Below are 18,199 nucleotides of genomic sequence, written 5' to 3'. Positions count from 1 at the left end.
TTATCTGTGTATAGAAAGATAAAGAAAGGTTAGTATAAAGAAAGATTATAAAAAGAAATTTTTATTTTGCACAATAAAAATTATTACCAAAATTTATATATAAATTTCTCTATTACAGTATTTGTTTCTTGAAAGAAATAATTCGAGGAAGTAACTAACTTACTAAATAAAGATCATTTTTTTTTAGTACTACTTACGCACAATTATGGAATAAAATGTCTGTGATACCCTTTTGGACCTTTTATAATTTACAGCATCTACATCTTCAAGCCACATTTCAAACCTATTTTATAAATCTGGTGCTTTACAAATATTTGCTGAATTAAATGTAATAAAAAAAAACCCTGCTCTATGACAAAATTCAGAAGCAAGCACATTAATAATATGCCCAGTGCCTTTTATAATACTGGCAAATAGTAGACACTCAATAAATATTTGCTGAATTGATGTCCTTGGAATTATCCCGGTTTTAAACTACAATTACAAGAATGCACACCTTCTGTTACCAACTTTAATAAGACTAAGGAATGGAAGATCTGGCAAGAAAGTGACTTAAATATGTATGCAGTGCTACATAGCCCCTGCTAATTAATCCCTTACTGCATGTACTGAATCCTAGTAGAAATGTAATTTTTATGATAACTGCAGCCTTAGTGAAACAACAGAAACGTAAACTGGTGAATTTCCTAAAATCCAGATTAATCAATACCTATTTACTGAGAGGAAGTCATTGCACTGGACACCACTGAAGATATAAAGTAGGATGAGATCTAGACTCTGCTCCTGGGATGTTGTCATCCGTGAACAGTGAACCTGGCCATGTAAAATGATAAATCCTGTTACTATTACATGTGGCAGTTGCCTCTTGAAGCCTAGCTTTGTTTCACCAGTTAATTCTTTAAAATTATCTTAGTTTAGTAACTTTTCACTCTTATCATACTTCCAAACTAGTATCTTTAAGAGCCCTATTCTAGAGAATGTTAATGGTGACTTATGAGAGGAGAGAGGAAGTCCCACTCTCAAGTTTGTTTGGGAAATTCTGGGTTAACTAAGTTAAAAATATCTATGCTTGTACTTTGTTATATTAATACCATACTGAATCTCTAGAAGAGAAATACAGTATGCATTTCCCAAGCACAGATAATCAGAACCTCGTTTTCTAATGCACTAATGCGCTTGGATAAATATTTTATGTTTTTAAAAATTTCTATACCTCACTATTTTAATATATTTTATCTGACTAACAACCCTTTAACTGTGCACATACCAGATACTATATTCTAGGCATAGTCCAAAAAAGACATGATCCCTTTCTTTTTGTGGTATGCTAATGTCCAATTTGAATGTCAGTAGCTGAGATTGGAGCAGTGTTAATTAACTAAGTCAACAAATATTTCTATATTTTTTTCTAGACTAATAGTTGTTTAATACATATGATGTCTTATGTACCAATTAAATGGATGCTCAGTATATGAAATAATATAAAATATATTTAAAAATCAGAAGCTGGCAAAATCATGATAATTAAGGAACGACCCTTCAGCAATACTCAATTTAGATGCCACCTTTTATATTTAGTAAAAGATTCTAAGTGTCCTTTCACCAAAGAGTATTTTAGATGTTATTAATAAATCAAAAGTGAGCAAAGTTGCAGTTATTCTGAAGGATACAAGCAAGGGTAAGACAGAATCTGCCCTTGAGAAAATTTGAGCACCTGTGAGGAATTTCGATACATACATATAAAAATTTAACAATCAATGTGTAAAGAACTCAGGAGAGTCACCATGGTTGTCATCAAGCATTTTATTAATCATCTGCTCTGTGTGCATTTCAGCATGATGTTGAGGTAGGAAATAAGCCATGAAAATTTCAAATACCTTTTTCTCTCAGAGCTTCATCTGCTACAATGCCATGAAGACTGAATACAAATTTACAAGTATGTGTCATCTAGATTAAAGTTTTTAGAACAAAGTGATCTTATGTATGAGCTCAACAGAAATGTCTAGCATATCTCTTTTATATTGGTTTGTGGTATGACTATTTTTATTTAAAAAAAATTTTTTTTTGGTTATTATTCATTAGAAAAACAGATGGACTAATGCTTTTACCACTAAATCCTGTAATCAGGAAAGTGGAAACCAACAGACTATATTTGGTTCCTTTTTAAGTGCCTGCACTGCAAAATATAGGTAATAGGGGTTGAAATTAGTAATTAAGTATAGCACTTAACCTTCCATTGTAGGACTTTGTGGTAAGTGCTTTTATATGAAGCAATTCATCTGGTAGCAACACTATACCTTTAATGAAAAGCACTTAAAGCATTGACCAGTGGTATTAGCCTATAATTGTCTGGAAGGCTTTCATAGAGAAACTAATTAGCAGAGGTAGATTTTATGCTCTTCTGGAGTATATGGAGTATTCTCATAACTCAACTGTTCACATGTTAGAATAAATATTGAATTTTCTGAATAGCAGACCCAGTTTTCATTATTTTCTGTGCATGGAGCAAAGTATAGAAATAATATTTTGCAAACCATTTAAAGTCAGTTAAAGCTCTAGAATATAATGCATCATTAATCCCTGATTTGTTCCTAATTACAGTTAGCAAAATTTTCTTTCTCAACAAACATAGACTTCGTCTTCTCATGATGCTAATCCACAAAACCTAACATTATTTTACTAGCCCAGACTAAAGATTTCTCCAGATAAACCACAGTTACCTTTGAGGATAAACCATTGACTTCATTTGTCTACCACAGAATGCCAAAAAGATGTTATTTATTCTGTACAAGGTCAAATATTCATTTTATTCCTGTCAAGTTAATACATCAAATCAACAAATATATACTATATTAAAGGAACTTCCTAGGCTTACCATCTGGTTACAGAGATACATAAAAAATGTTCAAGATTAAAAATATACTATGTGGGAAAATACAAGTGTTATCATATCATATTCAGCTAATTTCTGAATAAGAAAAATCAAAAGGGAAAATTGGTTCCAAGGAAGAGAAGCCATTTTGGAGTGAGTGGTCTAGCAAGACTACAAAAAATATAGGAAATTTGATTTGGGTCTTGAAAGGCTAGATTACATTTTAATGGGATTAGCAGGAAGAGGTAGAGACAGAAAATAATTAGGAAGCTATTAAAAAGCCCAGGTATCAAAAGATAAAGGCCTAAGATAAGGTGAGAGGGTATGAGAAAATAAAGAGGTTGAATACAGAATACATTAGAAGACCTAATGAACAACTGAGTAAAAGGAGAGCCATTTCTACTTTTTAGTTCCCCCCCCAATGTAAACATTGATTATTCAATGTTTTGATGCTGCAGTATGGCCACTAGACTGCATTAGGTAACAATGAAATGGAAACCTGTGATAGGAATAAGTAGGGAAGTAAGAGATATAGTTGCTGTTTACTAAGAGTTTAGTCTATCTGGGAGGCAAAGAAGGATTTTGAAAACCTACCAATGTCACATAAAACGGATTAGCTTCAAAGTTAGTAGTACAGGGTTTAGTTGTTATTAGAGTTTAAAGAAAAGAGAAAATGGCAATCTGGAGTGTTGTAACAAAGCAGATAGTTTAGGGATGGAAGATTTGAAAGAAAGAGGAATAACTCAAGGAAAGACATCATGGAGAGGGTGTAAATGCTTTTTGCATGACCATTCAATTTGGCTCAAAGATCTTATGGGTATTATCTCTAAATCTTGACTTTGTTGTCATCTTCAAAGGCTTCAGATATTTCAGGGCTCAGGGAAAGTCATATTGATGATTTCCCTTTAAATTCTACACAGTTTAGATTAATTGATTGATTTTTAGTTCAAGTCATTAATTATGTTCAAGTCATTAATTATTATGTATTTAAGCCACTCCATCATTGAAAGTTTCCTATATGGTACTAAAGTATCCATTGGTTTGAGGATTTTTATTTATTTTTACCTGAATTTTTACTATGTGGATGATATAATTGAGAAAATCTACCTCATTTATAATCATAGAATTTGAAGGAGGGAAGGAACTTCAAAGATCTTCTCTACCAGCTCCTTCATCCTTCAGACAATAAAATGGAATCTTGGAGAGGCCAATGGGTTTGATCAGGATCACTATGCTAGTTAGTGGCAGAGCCAAAACTACACTTGGAAACTCCTATCTACTGGCTCTGTGTGCTTTCCTTTATACTGTCTGGGAGACAAAAAACAAACAGAAGAGAGGTCATTAGATGTATCCTTCAACATAGCAAGGTATATTCTTCATAACTAAACATTATGATTTACACGATCAGGCATAACTGTCTATATTAGTCCATGTCACAGCCTACTGCTTCTGCTGACCCACACAGACACACATGCACACAAAACTATAGTATGAGTGTTAAAAAATAGTAGCACATGGAATAAAAATAAGTTTCTTACAGAAATCATAGTTTTTATCACTAAATTTTTGAATAGTATTACTTATTAGTAGGCACTGATTATTTTTTAACCTCACTTTAAAAACTTTATTAGCAAATTAAGGAAACCATTATGAATCATACTGTTGTACTGTTCCTGCAGCAATCAACCTTTAGGTTGACATGATTTCAAACTTTATATATTTACTAATTTATATTTATTTCTCAGTGACATCACTTGAAATTTAGTTGATTTCACTAGCTAGAAGAGGAACGGTTCATTAGAGGATTCAAGTATAAGAATTCTTAAGTATTATTTGGGAGAAAAACTGTATCTTAATAGAAGACTTGCCCCTGTCTTGGTTAAATGTAGAGATATGGGAAGAGTGTGACTGAATTTTGTTTCCCTCCTACAAAGTAAGGCAATGAAAATCTAACTCACTTATGGAAACTGATAAACCATACAGAAGATGTGAATCATTCTTTAAATAAACTACAAGTTTGTGGTAGGCTCCAACAGAAGACATGATTATTAGGACTTGGCACATAATAGAGTACTTAATAAATAATTGTTGAATAAATTCCATTTCCTCATTTAACTTCAATGTCAAAGCATTGTCTTTTGCTCATGTTTTTGTTTTGTTTTGTTTTGTTTTTTGCGGCACACGTGCCTCTCACTGTTGTGGCCTCTCCCGTTGCGGAGCACAGGCTCCGGATGCGCAGGCTCAGCGGCCATGGCTCACAGGCCCAGCCGCTCCGCGGCACATAGGATCTTCCCGGACCAGGGCACGAACCCGTGTCCCCTGCATTGGCAGGCAGACTCTCAACCACTGCGCCACCAGGGAAGCCCTTGCTCATGTTTTTTAGCTAAAAATACATAGGTACATGGATAAATATTTATGTGAATATATAAATGTTTGGCTTTCTATTTGATATAGTTAACTGTTTACTAATCCAAATTATCCAAAGTAAACCTTCATACTATGAGAAATCTGAAACTTCAAATACTATAGCTTTATTAGCATTAGTGACTAAAACTCTGACTTTTTCCGTTTTAATTATCTTCTTTCACGGTGTTCAGTTTTTCTGAGACTTTGGGGGCTTTTCTTAATGATGAAGCATAATGAACTTTTTATTGAGCAGTATATTAAATACATCTACCTAAAATGCTTAGCTTCAGTGAAATTGTATCTAAGGAGATGGAAAGAAATGATATATTCTCAGACTTCTCACTTGTTCTAATATATTCTCAGTGACCTGCATTTTTTTCTTTTTTAATATCAAAGCGTTCTTACAGTTGCTGTAACGCAACCATATTAGGATTTTTAATTTTCTGATAAAGAGAAAGGTTCTCTCATGGTTTGATGGGCATCATTTAGACTACACAGTCTGGCAAACATAGATAATATAAATATATATAAATGGCAGCCCTTCTTCATGGTTTCCAGAAGATTCCCCCTTTATCTTCTTGTTCCCCGTCACTGTTTCCAAATTACAATTTGTTTAGAGATTTAAATTCTTATCATAATAAAGGGAGATGTTGACTTCACTCCTGAAAAATACTTGGGTTAAACAGAGAATGACATTATCATAAATTTTCAGTAAAGGTAGCCAACAATGTTGACTGAGGAATTGGGTTCAAGGACTCTTCTTCAAAAGTACTGATCAGGATAATGAATCTACCTACTAGTTAAAAACAATGAATCACGTATGTCAGATACAAAAAAAAAATAGTTGCCACTATAATGAAAATTTAGTTTTTAGGAGTTGAGATAGAAATAGGTTTTCAGAAATAGGTAAAGGCTAAAAGTCAGAGAAATTACATTTTTAAGGATATTAGGCTTTCAGGAAACTTGCAGGTGTTTGGCGGATTTTGAAGAGATTTATAGTTTTGTGACAGTGCTTTTATAATTTGACTATTATCCAGAAGTATCTTTATTGTAACATAGTTTATAATTACCTGAGTTCAATGGGAGATCAGCCATGTTCCCAACTTAATGATGGGCCCTTCTTTTAATTTTTTCTAAAACACTCTGATCCCTATTTTATCAAATTGCCCAGGATTGTTTTTATATTTTTATGATAAATACTGATAATAACTAGTATTTTTGTGTGTGATTAAACCGTTTTTTTTTAATTCTACTATTTGCTTTTTTTTCCTATCAACTCTTAATGTGAGCATTTGAGTACCACCTATGAGTAAGGCTCGTACTTTTCATACTATTTCCCTTTGTCTGCTGTCTATCCACTTTTCTTATCTTGTTAGCTCATGAATTAGTTGGTATTAAATGTCATTTTTTTCCTAGTAAACAATGACAGTTTGTTCAAGAGGTAGCAGAATAGCAAAAAGGTAAAAATCTCATACACTAATGTTGAAGTTCTATATGAAGTACAAAAATTAGGTAACTATCTGCAGTTTTAGATTAATCTAGATCAATTTTTCTTAACTTCCTTTGAATCTCTGCCTCTATAAGAATCTGATAAATAGGGCATCTTATCTTTAGAGAAATACACAGATATCTGCATGTACACTCAGTGATGCATATGATTTTTAGGGGTTGTGCCTCAACATCCTTATGGCCCATTAACCTCTGAATTAGAATGCAGAACCTCTGCTCTGGGTGATCTTAAGGAGGTCTAGAATTCAGAGGAAAAAATAAAGTCTATTTAATGGACATATGAGGAGGAACCTCCTCCTACCCAAATGAAGCAAGCTTCCAATGAAATGTAACTGCCCTTTATTAACCTTCTAATAATAATAACCTTCTAACCACTGATGTTGCCCTGGATGTAGCCTCTGCTAGTTCAGATAAAATTCTTTTTCTTTAACAGAACAAGCCCAACTTTTGTACTTCCAATTTAGAAAAATTGTTCTCTCAAATATGATTAGAAGAATGTCATAATCCTTCCAATAAATGGATTTTGACCACTGATACTGTGCTTGCTATAATTCTAACATTGGTGCATTGCATAATAAATATCCTTAAAATCAAAGTGCATGATTTGAGGGTCTCATTTGGATAGATATATTGGTAAGTCATCTGAGGATTTTGAAGTGTGATAGTGAAATAACAGTGTCCAATGCAGTCAAGACAAAAATGACTATTAATCTGACACCTTTGGAAATAATTACTTTTTATTATTATGAGGGCAAGGTAATAAAGCCCTTTGCATGTATAGAGGAAACTTTAGAGCTCATGGAGAAGGATAGTTTATCTCTTTTTCTCTCTGTACTAGATAATTTTTCACCTTTTTCTCCCCATCACATTGTTAATCTCTATAGTTTATTCTCTTATATATGTACTTAATTCATTCCAAGAGAACACTGACAAGCCACTCCTTCCTTTCATGAAAAATAGATCCTTAAGATAAAAAATGTTATAACTAATTAAGTTAGGAAAATATATATTCATGGTTCTGTATTATGAATGAACTACCTCAAATGTGACAAACAAAGGCATTTTGGGCACTATCCAAAGTTCTCAATTTAAAAAGAAAATCCATCTAGGGCAAGGATTGGCAAACTTTTACTGTAAAAAGCCAGGTAGTAAATATCTGGCTTTTGCGGGCCACATGATCTTTGTCACAATTACTCAACTTCACCACTATAGGTCAAAAGCAGCAATAGCTAATAAGTAAATGAATGGGTGTGGTTATGTTCCAATAAATCTTTATGAAAGTAGATAGAGGGACACATTTGACCTGTCGGCCACGGTTTATCGACCCCTGATATAAAGGCAAGACAGAAGGACACAGGAACCAATCTGAAAGAGCTCCTACTAGCCAGAAGGAGCTATTTGAGCAAGAAAATGAATATAGTATTGGATTACAACCCAAATAGTGAAATAAATATCTGTGAGCACATACTGTTATTAAGTGACTGAATAGATAGATAGACAGACAGATATGTGCGGGAGTGGGGACAGCTCTTTCTTACAGAAGAATTCCAGTACCAAATGTAGAAGGGTGATGGAAGTAGAAATTCAACATTAGAACTTCAAAGTAATAATTGTTGAAGGCAAGATTCACCAATAGATGCTAAAATTAGTGGGTAGAAGTTTGAGTAGAGGCTAGTAATTTATGTAATCTAAAAGTGTCTCCTGCAAGGGGAAAATAGAAACTTTCCACAGAGAAACTCAGCAGACCACCTTAACTAAGTGGTTGAGTTAAACATCACAAGTAATAAGAAATACGGACCTCATGCACCTCCTGATATGATGTGCTGAGAGAGGCACTTTATTTCTCTGGTATTCTTTGTATTCTCAATTAAAATTTGTGACCTCAGTCTAATCATGACAAATACAATGTGGGAATCTGGGTTGGATCCTGGAACACAAAAAGGACATTAGTTAAAAACTGGTAAAACCTAATAAAGTCTTTACATTAGTTAATAGTGTAGTAACAACATCAATTTCTTAGTTTTGGTAATTGTCCAGTGGTTATTTAAGATGTTAACAGTAGGTTAGGCTAGATGTAAGTTATGTAGAACTCTCATTACTATCTTTCACAACTTTTCTTTAAGTTAATATTTTTTAATAAAAAAAACTTTAGATGATTTTCATTTAAAAATACCTTTTATTCAATTCTGTATATTATAACATTACCCCAGAAAAAAAGATGTTAAACCACAAAACTTCATGTCTTTGTAAAACTAAGTTAGATATAATTGTTGTGACTAAATTGTATATTAACATGTTCATATGGTTATTAGGAAAGTACATTTATTCCTAAGGAATATTAACCTAATTTCTGTAATAATCCAAAGTTGCAACCTAATCTCATATTTTAGTTAGTTTTTAATTAAGACAGAATGACATAATAAATGTGAAAACCTTTTGAAATATGAAGCTTTTAAATAGGCCATATATTAAAATTTAAATTATGATGAATATTTTGTGTCAGATTTAGCCTCATGGGTTGACTATTTCTCAAAGAAAGACTTTCATCTTAAACATTTAAAAGTCTGTTTTGTTTTTAGCCTTATGAATTTTATTTTATTTTATTTTTTTATATTTTTATTTTTTACATCTTTATTGGAGTATAATTGCTTCACAATGGTGTGTTAGTTTCTGCTTTATAACAAAGTGAATCAGTTATACATATACATATATCCCCATATCCCTTCCCTCTTGAGTCTCCCTCCCTCCCACCCTCCCTATCCCACCCCTCCAGGTGGTCACAAAGCACCAATCTGATCTCCTAGCCTTGTGAATTTTACTGCATTAGCAAGCATCTAAGGTTCCAACCCCCATCCTGGAAATTTGAGACTAACTTTCCTCATGTTAAGTATTATTGAAGTAATTTGTCATCTTGAGCATATTATCTATACTGGTGGCTTGAACATTTAAAATGACCGTTGAGAACCCAAAAAAAGAATATGCCTAACATAAGTCTGTCTAGATATTACCATATGTATTTCCAATGAAGCAATGAAGTATTTTAGCTAGATATGTGAGATATAAAACTGGACAGAATAGAAGGCCATTTAGCTTCATTTTTCTACACAGTGTCAACTAATTGATAGCAGGCCATAATAATTTTTCAGGGTCACCTTTGCTGGAGCATTTTAGAAGTCCACGTGGAATCTTCAGTTCTCTCATTTATTATTTTTATTGTTCAGTTTGGCAGAGGAGTTGGATGAGGGTATATTTTCTGGTTAGAGGAGAAACAAACAAATAGAAACTTTTTAAAATGCAAAGGTTTGCTTTGCAGAAAAGAGGGGCAGGATGGTGGCGATCACAGTAGGAAACAGACCTGGGGATAATTAGATGAGGCTTGTGCTTTATGGAAGTGAAGTTCAAATAGAAGATTAAATCCATCACTTTGACTCAATAAGGAAAATGGTGTCACTCAAGGATTGGGGTGAAGAGGTAAAGAGAACTCACCCCAAATCCCAGATGTTCACAGAGCTTATTTCAATTCCTGGCTTTGGTAGGATCTAGAATCAGCAACAGTGAGTTAGGTATTCTATGCTGGGCACTCCATACTGGAACTGTGGTGGGTTTTTTACATACATTTTCTCATTAACGCTCACAAAATCTTATAAGGCAGCTTGTAGTATCTCCTTGGGATAGATGACTAAACACAGAGAAATTAGGTTACTTGCCAAGGTCACACACCCCAAAGCTCACTCCAGTGCTCTGAAGTATTATGCAATGCTATCTACACTATTTATTCTTAGTCTTGTTATGAAAAAAAAAATCAGAAAAATTTCTTCCTGGTTCCCACCAGATTGCACCTTTGTTGTGTTGAGGTCCTGATACCAATGGTTATTCTTTCTTCTGCTCAGAACTTGAAAGAACATTCAAGTGTCCCTTGGGAATTTTCCCTTGGGATTATGTCCTCCTCCTCTTCTGGTTATTCTTTTTTTTCCTGGGCATTGTTTACCTAAATACAGAAGTGAGTGCCAAATCCAACTTGTATACCCCTCTTAAACACTAAAATTGTGATAGGAAATATAGACTACACATCAAATGACCAAACTTTAGACTTAGGCTATAGACCTACCACAAGATTAAAGGTGGGATAGTGTGGAGGTTAAGAGAGAAAATTCAGGAGTCAGACTCTCTGGGTTCAAATCTTAGTTACAATACTTCTTAGATATGTGACTTCTGGCTCAGTTCTCTAACCTCTTTTTGTACTTCAGTTTCCTGATCTGTAAAATGGGTTAATGTTAGTACTTCTTAGGGTAGTTTGAATTTTCAATGAGTTATTAGTTTCAAAATACTTAGTAGTTAATAAAAACGTGGTAAGTAGTGAGTACTCAGTAAGTGTTAGCCTCACTCTAATTATCAAAGTAGTTTAGTTTTGAAATTCTGTAATTACAATAGGTACTAATATCCCCATATTAATGTGCATTTCCTTCTGAGAACAAATTTATCCTGACTTGGCTACCAGACTTGGCTTCACACACATGGAGATAAGTCTTTCCGGAAACCTCAGACGTGTAATTGCCCCATCCCCTCGTGCCCTCCAAACCCACCCTGAACCAAAACACTACAGAGACATCACTGAGGAAGGGCTGGGTTCAACATATATGAGTGGCACAGAAAATCTTTTCTGGTTAAATTTAGAGAAATGAGTACTGTGTGGTAGTCAGGGAAGATTTCACAGAGGTTGGGAATGTGAATCAGGTGTTGGAGATCCTTTGAATTTTAATATGTGAGCATTAGGGAATGCTAGCTGATGGACAGGCCACTGCATATAGTTACACAGTTACTACTGGTGAGTTAACTACAGGCACTCACCAATATGACATCAGAGGGGATGAGTGGAAGCTGGAATCCAATCTGTGCATGGGTCGGCAAGCCATGTGTCCTGACACAGAATGAGCTGTCTTTTCCTTCATACCAAGCACCTTACCTTTTGTCTGGGCTCTAACCATCAGGGGAATCTCCATCTTCAATTCCCCACAATGGTGCCCTATAATTAGGAGACCGTAAACACTATTCATATGGGCACAATTCTGAGAGAGAAAAGAAACACTATTAATAGTTACTTCTGCATAACAGACACATACCAACACTGCCCTAGGCAATCCATAACATTTGTCACTTTACCTATAAGACTGCCAGATAGAATTGAGACTATTGCTTGTCTCTTACCTGGAGAAACTAGAATCAATCTGTTAGTCATTATGCTAGCTGGCTGGGTTTATTCCTGTTCAAGTGGCGAAGCTGAAGATATTAAGTAAATTAATAAAATTAAATATTATTACATAAATAATAATTCTGAAATAAATAATTCTGGTTAAAAATAATTTTAACCAGATATGAAATCATTACCTTTTTTCCTACTGAAAGTATCTTAAAATATCAACACATTCTCAGTCTTTCATAAATCTATGCCTAATATCTTCTTTTGCTTAATCAAGTTTCACATATCATAAATTATGTTTATTTTGGGTTCAAAATAGTTTTTTTCACTTTCTGTCTAAAGATATTTTTCTCAAATATTTATTTCATGCTGAATTAGAAAGCATTGAAAAAAGGTAAGCGACTAGAAATTTTTTTTAAATCATCAGAAAATGGATAAAATTCTTTAAAGTGCTAACAGTAGATGAAGTCTTAGACCGATCCATTTCTTTAACACATTTTACATTAAGGAGCTAATGGAGGCCAAAAGCCTCCATTACTCCTGTGATCCATCAATGAACATGTATTAAGACACACTTTATGGTTGTCCCATGGTGAGCTAAACCTGGTGGGGAACAGAGAAGCAAAAAGTATTGTCTTTATCCTACAAGAGTTTGAAGGATAATTTGGGAGGAAAGATAAATCATTAGAGAAGCATGAATTGTATGGGAAATGCAAGATTATATAGCACAAAAGGTAAATATGAGGGCTGGAAGAAATATGAAGTAGATAGGAGAATACACATGTTTAGTGCTTAAAAGAAGTAACATCTGAGTCTGGTCTAGAATGGACATATGTTGGTGATAGGGCCATTCCATACAGGAGAGAGAATGAACCCAAGAACACAGGTGGATAAAGATTCCAAAATAGCACAAAAATTGGTCTTGCTCTTTGTGATGGGGTATTTATAATAACTTCATAACAATCCTACTAACTAAAGCTGAGGGAGTAATTAAGGAAGGACAGTCAGAACCACTTCCTTCCAGAATTTGTGGGTTTCTAAGGGATATCTATACTATGACAAAAGAATGCTTTTGGAGGCAGTTTCAACATGGACCTAGGGTTAGGGACATCCCAGTGGTTTCCAGTTTGAGTTCCTCTGGGTTCTCAGGAGAATTTGAGCACGTTTCTGAATCTATGATGATAAAGTGAAATTAGTAGTGTCTACCCGGACAAGACTGGTAACTGGTGCTAATGGTATGTTCCTGTTAAATTTTAATATATTCTGAGCAAATAGATAGTGATGAGCACAACTGTTTTCATTTTTACAAAGATTTATATTCCTGATTGCAATTGAATTCTTACTCTATAACTGAATTATATCTCCCCAAACCATCTTACCCTCTGACATTGCTAGCATATTATTAATAACGTAATTCACCTTATTACCCCATATATCAAAATCTTTCTAGTTATCCCATCAAAGCACTAAATCCAATGGTAGCCACTAGTTGCCAGTAATTCCTCCTTCAATGATTCCCCAGTTTCCATTATTTTCTATCTGCACTTGCATTGTTTTAGTTATGTAAGGCCTTTATCACAATTTTCCTATTATCAACTATAGATTATCTATGTTCTTCATTATGTTAACCCATTAGGTGTACAGCCTAGATGCTTATCTTCCTAAAATTGCTTTTATTATATATCTTCCTGCTTCTCAATTCTTCAGTGGCTCCGCAAAATGGACTATAGAAGGAGTAGAATTTGTGAGGATGGAGAGAGCTGTATAGTAGAATCAAATGCCTTTCTCTCAGGTCTGATATTTTTCATTTTGGAATCTTATTTTTTATATTTTATATTTTTGTTTCTACACATATAGACATTTTTTGAAAATCTGATTCTCCTGATTTACATTTTTCTAAGTAGCTTTCATAATGTTACCAATTTCTTGCCCTTGCAATAGGAATCAAAGGATTATAGGTATTTGTTTATTTTCTTTTGCTGTATTTGTAATTTCAGTTTCATACTTTGAACTTTCCTGTTATTTGTGTTGAATAAACCTAAAAGCCATTTACTAGAAAAACTAAGTTTAATGACTGAATGCAATTAGAGTATTTCAATGTATAGCCAAACCAAAACAAATCAAAACAAGAAGGTCTATTGTATTTTCCCATAATGTGTGATGATGTTCTCTCTTTACTTTTTCATTTCCTTTTAAAAGGAAATAACATGAACATAGTAGTTTTATGAGATAATTTACTTAAACTCTTAATAAGCCATGGTACCTTTCCTACTCTCTTCTAATTCTGTGGCGCTCAAGAGGCCAACATGTCAAGGTTATCAAAACCATCCTTAATAGGTTGGGAATTAGACCAGACTCTAGCTATAAAGTCTTTTTCATTTCTACAGGTCTGTGATTCTGTGTAATCTATAAAAACAAAAGTAGCCATCATAGAGTTAACACCAGCTATGTACCGGAACCTGGGGGCTTAACACAAATTACATCTCATTCTTAAAAATAATCTCATAATTTATCCCCATTTGACAGATGTGATGACACTTGGAAATTTTAAGTAATATGTCTTTGAGTTGAGTGTATTACTGAGAGTTGAACCTACGATTTTTTTAACTCCCATAAACTCAGACAGACTTGATCATATCTTTCCATAAATGTTAATAGCCTTAAGATTTCACAAATTTCAAACTGGAAACTTCTTCTCTTGGGGCTATTAAAAGGAGACTTTTCTTTTTTGGTGAGAAATAAGTCAGCTACACGTGCTATAATTTTCACCCAAGTTATCGTGACAATGTAAAGTGTTTAAAAAGCTGTTTATTCTTGATAGTATGCTATGTTGTGACCCTTACTTTGTCATGAGATAAAATGTCTTAGTCATCAAATGCAAAAATATGGCAACCTAAAATCTTTTTTGTTTTAAGACTAGTCAAATAAAGTATCTCTGTTTATACGTGTCATTAGTGACAGGCCTGGGACCCTTTACCCACGCTTTTTCAGCTCAGAGATTTGTTTAGTGTACTATACTGCCAGCTAAAAAAAAAAGAAAAACATGGCCTGCATATACCTCTTTCGGCATAAACTTTATTAAATACCAAGTTATTATAGCATAGGCCTTCTTTTCCTTCATGTTTGTCTGTTTTTTGATTGAAATATTAAGCATATAATGTATTTACATATGTCTAAGAGCTTATATGTGATGTTTCTCCTCAGAATGCCAAGGACTTCCTAAAAAAGATTAGTAGTCCTATGACTTTTTTGACTCCCCATTTTCCTATCCAAACTAGAATCATTGTATGTCCCTACACATAGTTAGCAGAGAGTCATTGTGTCAAATTTCATGAAGAGAAATGACTTCATATATAAACTTATTATGGAATTTCTTCTATTTTTCCAATGTATTGATTAGAAAAACAATCACTGTTGTGGGTACTTATTTTCACCTATAAGAAGCAGCATTAGAAGGAAATGCAGGATGGAATCAGTGAGGCTGGATCTTGGAGAAGAGGCTGGGAGCATGAGATAGGACTGATAAAGAGTCCAGGGTGGAGAGATTCGGTATGGTAAGGTGAAGGACAAGGGATAGTGAAGAAACAAGTGTCTAAGAGGGTACAGTTTATTAATTTATTTAGTAACTCATTCAAAAACATTTCTTTAAGATCTCCCATGTGCCTGGCCCTCTGTAGGGCATACAGTGGTGATCAGAAACAGACACAATCCTTGTTCTCATGAGCTTACAGTCTATTGGCAGAAACACATTACTTCAAATAACCCCTCCACTTAAAGTGTGGAAAATATACTAGAGGGAGCCAGAATGAATGTCTGGAGCTGAAGTAGGAGATGATACAGCAGTCCAGACGGTGCTTGGACTATATTATAGCATGGAGAGTGGAGATGGAAAGACACTGGTGTTGAGGATGAAGGCTTGGCTCTTCTTAAGGATGCAGGTCCCAGGAACATTAGAAGAGAGCAGAAGTCGAGGGCACTGACCAAGCTTTTCCACTCCCTCCTACCAAGCATCTTCCCAAGTAAAAAGCAGGCCAAAAGGTATATTGAAGTCTGGCTCTACAGGTAGGAGTGGTAAAGCTGTGTCCAATTTCTCAGGAAATAGAAGGGACCTTGAGATGATTGCATGCATGTAGAGCTCAAGCCTTTCTGTTTTAGCACCAATTGGTACAGTTATCCACTTGCCAGGCCTTTCACTTTCCCTGGGCACTTTCAGTGGAGGATGTCACGCTATGGCAGGACTGTTTCACAGAGGCTTGGAATTGGCATCATTCTTTAGTGATAAGCCCCAAAAGAGAATGAGAACAGAACAAGACACCCATCCAGTTTTGAGCAGGTGATAAATATTTCAAGTTAACAGTGAAAGTTGCTATTCTTTGTTGTTGTTGGCATGACTATTTAACAAGTCCCAAAAAACTAACTACCGTCTTGCAGAATAATTTTTGTGTTTATTTTAAAAGATTCCTCAGGCAGTTTCTAAGAATAGAAATTTGTATGAATAATATAGGCTCTGTCCTCTGGGACTTAAAATTTGTTTTTAGAGTTTTGGAAGTGGGCACAAGAAACATTTTGTGATCTCACAATACTTGGTAAATTGAAGAAAACCAGTATATTTCAATAAAAGAATCTCACCTAATTTAACCATTAACATTAGTAGAGATTTATCTTATGTAGTTTTTTTTTTGGCATAGGAACTTTTAAAATAAATTAGAACTCTGACACCAACACGAAATTTTTTTAAACTGATTAAAGTAATTTAAATTGATTTTATGTATTTACTGACATCAAAAGATCCCCACACTCTGTCAAGTTCTTGGTTTTGTTTTTTTTAACATCTTTATTGGAGTATAATTGCTTTACAATGGTGTGTTAGTTTCTGCTTTATAATAAAGTGAATCAGCTATACATATACATATATCCCCATATCTCCTCCCTCTTGCGAAATTTTTAATAATACTGCAGTGATCTGTGTTAATGAAGCTACAGGGGGCCACAAACTAAAGAAAATGATAATATCACATAATTTTTATTCATTTGAGAAACTTCATTTAGTGATATGAAAGGTTAAATAGTTCCTTTTGTAAAAATTGTTCTATAGACATAATGGAACAATGCCTAAATATATATATTTCATACTAGAATCAATTTTATCATTATCTTTTAACTTAAATAATACAAAATATAAATTGGTAGAGTTCATTTTGTAACTGGGCTTAACTATCAGAATTGTGGTGCAGATTATGATTTGCAGCAAATCCAGAAAAGGACAAAATGTATTATTTAACCAAAATTAAAATGGATATGAGTTTGACACTAATGTAGTACTTTATTAAAATGCAAATCCAAAATACTCACTTCTAGACTTTTTGGCAATTAGTGGCAAAATACAATCACATCTGCTTAACATCAAAGGTCTGTGAATAAGCCAGCAATATATGATTTTAAATAGTTTTAAATTATCTCTATATTAATTTGCTAGGGCCACCATAACAAAATACCACAAACTAGGGGGCTTACACAGCAGAAATTTATTTTCTCACAGTTCTGGAGAAGAGAAGTCCGAAGTCACCGTGTCAGCAGGGTTAATTTCTTCTGAAGCCCGTCTCCTCGGGCTGCAGATAGCTGCCTTCTCTCTGAGTTTTCCATGGTCTTTTCTCTCCGTGTGCATGCCCCTGGTGTCTTTTTGTGTGTCCTCTTCTTATAAGGACACCAGCTAGATTGAATTATGGCCTATTATAAAGGAGTCATTTTAACTTAATCATAACTTTAAAAGCCCTATCTCTGAATACAGGCATATTCTGAGGTACTGGGGGTTAGGGCTTCAACATATGAATTTGGGGGGGGACACAAGTCAACTCATAACAGTCTGGAAGTGTTTGAAGGGTTCTTGTGTGGAGGATGCCAACAAACCATTTATTTTCACTGAAGTCACTGCAAGTCGCCAGTTGGATTTCAAAGACTTCAGGAAAAAATTTAAATGAAGTGTTAATTAGGCCAGAGTTGTATGGCCCAATTAGTTTAGCCCTATGCTTGAAAATGACACTATCTAACTATAGATGTGCTGGATTATAAAATGACAGAGAAGAACATGTGAGGGGATCAATTCCTAACGGCGCATCAGCTTAAACTTTGTTGGACATTTTTATACTTTTGCTCTTCTCTCCATTCTGTTCGGTATTTAGGGATCCACTAGAAATCACAGATGGCTTAAGTTTAAA

At 34.2% G+C, this 18,199-nt stretch overlaps 1 protein-coding gene across 37 annotated transcripts in view; it reads left to right on the top strand.

Annotated features, from left to right (window-relative positions):
• NRXN1 (neurexin 1) overlaps positions 1 to 18,199 on the top strand; it is a gene marked incomplete at both ends in the record, with an annotated part of 1,125,847 nt that overhangs the window by 954,214 nt on the left and 153,434 nt on the right. The window lies entirely within an intron of this gene.

The sequence above is a fragment of the Mesoplodon mirus genome (assembly GCF_964341445.2).
Source record: "Mesoplodon mirus genome assembly, chromosome: 14".
Taxonomy (NCBI): domain Eukaryota; kingdom Metazoa; phylum Chordata; class Mammalia; order Artiodactyla; family Ziphiidae; genus Mesoplodon; species Mesoplodon mirus.
The sequence above is the reverse complement of the archived record's forward strand: the minus strand, read 5'-3'. Positions and strand labels throughout refer to the sequence as shown.